The 5,000-nt window shown below is 41.4% G+C and overlaps 1 protein-coding gene across 1 annotated transcript in view; it reads right to left on the bottom strand.

Moving 5' to 3' along the window:
- Positions 1-5,000, bottom strand: part of LOC125032155 (nucleolysin TIAR-like) — an 808,116-nt gene that overhangs the window by 797,692 nt on the left and 5,424 nt on the right. The gene's annotated exons all lie outside the window — the stretch shown is intronic.

Here is a 5,000-nt window from a genome sequence, read left to right as displayed (position 1 = left end):
CCACAAGATAAACAAACCTTCTCCTCCCAGCGTTTGTCTGCTCGCTCGCCCTCTTTCTCTCTCTCTCTGTCTGTCTCTTTCTCTCCATCATTCCCTCGGTTCTGTATGGCGGTTGATTGGTCAGCCTTCTTGTCTGCCTGTCGTTGTCTGCCTCTGCCTTTCTCTTTCCCTCACTCGTTTTCTCTATCACTATCTCTTTCTTCTTTTTCTCCGAGCAGATAGCTTCTCTGGTTTGGCTGTATCTCTCTCTTAATTTTTCAGTTTATTTTTTATTATTACATACTTTATCATTACATCGTATACACACTTTCGGTTGTGAAATTCAATAAATTAGTTGGTCTGTCTGTTTGATTCCCTACCAACTTGTCTGCTTGCCTGTCTCTTTCTGTCCGACTGTCTCTCGCTCTCTTGCTCCCTCGCTCTATTTGCTTTTCGCACCATAACATTGTTCTTAATTGTATTTATGTTTAAAACTTTCTACTGTTGATCTTTCCACAACCCATCCTCAAACTAGGCAGAATAATTCACAATTTTTTCCACCCATTCACATAGTGTCGGATAACTTGCTTTCTTCCTCTGGTGTCTTGTCTTGTTCCCCCATTTCTCTGTCACCACTCGTTCTGCTTATGATTCCTCTTCTATTTTTCCTTTCCTCTTCCTTTTTTCTCCTCCTCCTCCATTCCTCTGTTGCCATAACTCGCTCTGTTTATCACCATCCCTCCTCTTCCTCGCGTTCTTCTTATTCCGCGGCCGCCAAATTTGCTTTGTTTATTACTCCTCCTCTTTCTCCCCTTTCCTCTGCCAAGCGTTTCTTTTCTTCGTCCCCCATTCCTCTGCCACCGCAACACACACTGTTTATCATTCTTGCTCCATCTCTCCTTTCCTTTCCCACTCGTTTCTCTTCTTCTCACAATCCTCTGCCGTCACAGCTCGTCTGTTTATCATCCTCCCTCTATTTCCCCTTCCCTTCTTCCTTGCGTTTTTTTTTTTTTTCTTTATCCTTCCTCGGTCGCCACAACTCGCTTTGTTTATCAACCTCCCTCCATCTTCCCCTTTCCCTTTCTCTCTCCCATTTCTCCTCCGCGAAAAGTCGTCGGGAGCGTCTACTCGTTAGATTACACAGTCGACACACACTCGCTAACTAGATAGTGCTTTATTCTTTGGGACAGCGACAAACTAGCCAACCAACCTGCCGTATTGGGCCCGAAATTTATTCTATTGATATACAGCAAGTGAGTGGAAAGGCAAGAATGTTGTGTGCAGATAGAAGGACACAGAACAGAGGGTGGATTGGGAAGAGGGTGGGATGGGGAGGGGGGGGGGGGGAGAAGACTAGGGGTATTGTATGGGGAAAGGGGAGGGGGGCAGAGGGGTTTCGCTGGGAAGGAACAGAAAGAAATGGAAGTATAGTGACAGCTGGAAGTCCCATGCAAAGCGGACCTGTTGAAAGGTTTGTAAAGGAGAGGATTTTCAGTGTATCGAATAAAAATGGACGGTCCGAATTCTCTAGTATTGCAAATTTTATGAGGCACCATTTTAGCACTGAGCGTGTTTCTGGGCTAGCTATAGAGACTACCACAATGATCTTCATTCTAAAACTAAACAGATGTTTATTGCTGTGCTCCTGAATAGCAACCAAATAATATTAGCTAAATGATATTGCAATGGTACTGTCTATATGTTTTAGGAAAAAAATACAGACTACAAAGAATACATCTACGATGTAAAATGGAAAAAAAAAACTGATATATACTGATACTCAAAATTCCAACTTTGCCTTGAATTCCTTATAAACTACGCGTTGCTATTAAGCCATCGTGGCCAATAGCGCGAGAATCGTACATGTTATCTTCACCAAGTTTCCAGACAGTTTTCCCCGGCAAAACTTGGTGCAAATAACGACAGTCACTTAACCAAGTTTGTGTGTTAGGAAGAGATTCCAGCTGCAAACATCTTTATGATATTGGGATTCTGCTTTTAGCAAAGTCAGGGCGTTTGAAAATGACGAAAAACGTTCTTTACACTAAATCATCTACATACATAGAGCAAAAGACGATGAGGCACAACAAAGTCTCTGGAAATTATGCCATAAAAGGCGCTTGAAGATGCAGCTCCCCCGAGGATATTTCGTGGCGTGTAAACTGTTTAATACTTATAAACTATTTTCCAGATAGACAGCCCATAAAAATGGTGCGATCAGTAGCTCAAAATCCCAAGACGACCCAAAATGAAAGATAACTGAATAAGTACCCGGGATGAGTTAAACAAGAAAAAGAGAATAAAAAGCTCAATTCATCTATACGTAGACCACGAAACCTATATAGAAAACAATGAACTAAACAAACAGAAAGCACTCAAAACAAACAGTGGGGGGAAATCGGCAGGGGAAAATCCAATTAAAAAGAGGTCGATAGTGAGCCAATTTTGAAAGATTGAATGAACCACTTGACTGTTCTCGCCAACACTCACCTCTATCATTACACAACATTTTCCAATAATAGCTTAAAACCGTACAAACTTCGCAAGGGTAGAAAAATAAAAACGCAGTAAGCGCATGTAGGCACTGAAAACCAAGGGCTATGAGATAATGCAAAACCAACACATGATATTTCTTCTTTCGGTATTTTCTTCGGTTATTACGAGAGAGAGAGAGAGAGAGAGAGAGAGAGAGAGAGAGAGAGAGAGAGAGAGAGAGAGAGAGAGAGAGAGAGAGAGAGAGAGAGAGAGAGAAAGAGAGATAGAAGAGAAGAGAAGAGGAATGCTGGACACTTTAGCTAACAACCCCTGTGAACTATCAAGGGAATACCCACCGGCCTGGATATACCGCGGGTCGTGTCTCTCTGTTTTCACTGTCATCTCCGTTGTCCACTTCTCTTCCGGATTATAATGAATTTAGACACCATATTCCGCCAACGGGGACTGCAAGCCTTTTGGTCCGATAGATGCATACGAATGTGAGCGTACATTAAGGGAACGTGAGCACATCATACCACTTCATTTTCTGGCCGAAGAATAGGAAGTGCTTGATGTCGCAGCTTGCGGTAAGCGAACCGTAGCCACATGTTGTTTACCCTCATTTCTGTCCATTTGAATCCGGAGCTAAGTCCCATGCACGGAATAACACAATCAGCTGACTCCATTTCTAGTGGATTTATCTGGCTGTTGTGACTGTCCAGCCGTCCAGCGGACAATAGTCGGCCCCCCGGTTCTGCAGCTCTGTGTCAACATTGATACTTGCCCCCTCTGCGCTCCTAGCCAAACTAGCAGGGGGTAGAGCGAGGGGGGTGGGGGCTGAAATATGATGAGCGGATAGACAGTGCAAAGTGCTCGGAAGCTCGCCGGGGGAAAAGAGCGGAGTGTAAGTAAGAGCAGGCACACAAAGGTGCACTTTACAAGAAGCCGGGAGAGAAAGGGTGCTAAATCAGAGGAGGGGAGAGACATTTTAAGGATCTCAGCGATTAAATATAAGGGAAAAAACTGCACTCCAGCAAGATAAGAGGGGAAGGAGTGAGGGCAGATGCCAGTTTTTTTTCGGAAAGAGGGACAACTGCATATGTTGGGATAATGTTATTTACCAAAATAATCATAATAATAATAATATAATAAAATAACTGATATATAGTAATAACAATTATCATTATTATAATAAAATATGTAAATTAAGTAAAAATGAATGAAAACAAACCCTTTACACTAAACAACAAGTGAAAAAAAAACAATATACAAACCCTAAAATATCAATGCCACGACAATAACTTACGAAAGAATCATTAAAACATAAACAAGAGAAAAACGAAATACTGCATGCGAACGAAAAGGTATTACTCCACGAAAAAAAAAAAAAAAAGTTAAACCAATTCAAAAGAGAAAAGAAAAGCAGCGAATAGGTGGGGACGAGAGAAGAAAGTGGGCTCTGGGGATGGGGAGCTACACTTTAATACAATGAGGGTGAGACTCGGTGAACCTATTATCAAGTTATGGGAGGGAAGGTGGGACGTGGCCAACAAATATTTGTTTTAGCAAGGAGTGGGAGAACATGGAAGAACAAGGGAGGACTGGAAGTACGTGGAAGAGGGGAAATTCGCTCTTTGAAAGCAACAATTATAGAGACTCGAGGAAGTACTGAATGGTAGATAGAAGGACGATCATTGGAGAGATAATGAATTAATACATAACGAAAGATGTTGGATATATAAATTAATGGTAGCTCACTTATGGAGGAAATAAATGAAGTTCTTTGAGCGGAGCTGATAAGTACCACCATAATAATGATTCCATTCCAATTACAATAAGTAAACGGAGACTAAACAATAATTTAAATTTATGAACAGAGACACATGATATCAGGTATTTCAAACAGACAACGAAAATCACATCTTGGATAAATATAAACGCGAGCGCGCAAACACACACATACACACACACACATACACACACACACACACACACACATATACACTGCATGTGTGTGGGTGTGTGTGGGTGTGCGTGTGTGACTATAATGTAATACATCTTCACTTCACTGCACTCATAACGCATGCATATCGTCACAGAACAGCGAAACTAAATGCAAACCCACATGTGTATATATATACACACACGCATATAATTTCACAAATCGAAACAAAAGATGAAATCATTGTGCCACAAAAAATAAAAGCGATGAAACTGAATTTATGATCCATATTTCAAAAAAATAATCTAAGGGATTAGGCTGACCGCTATGGTTTGTATTTCACCGAGCCAAAATATTTTTCCCCCTAGCCCTTTGTGAAAATGATTCAAGTTTTTTGAAACACAAACAGGACTAACATCATAGCTCAGCGAAAATAAATCCCCGTAGACTAGAGTATGGGATGTAAAACAACAACAGTATAGATATACATATATATTTTGTCGTGGGGACGTTGAGTGGCAGAGGGATTTTAGACACAAACGGCCGGAAGTGACGTCAGACAGGTAACCTACAGAGACAAGAACCTGTCACTTAAAGTTGTAAC

Source organism: Penaeus chinensis, chromosome 1 (assembly GCF_019202785.1).
Source record: "Penaeus chinensis breed Huanghai No. 1 chromosome 1, ASM1920278v2, whole genome shotgun sequence".
NCBI classification, from domain to species: domain Eukaryota; kingdom Metazoa; phylum Arthropoda; class Malacostraca; order Decapoda; family Penaeidae; genus Penaeus; species Penaeus chinensis.
Note: the sequence above shows the minus strand (reverse complement) of the source record. Positions and strands in the feature narration are given on the sequence as shown.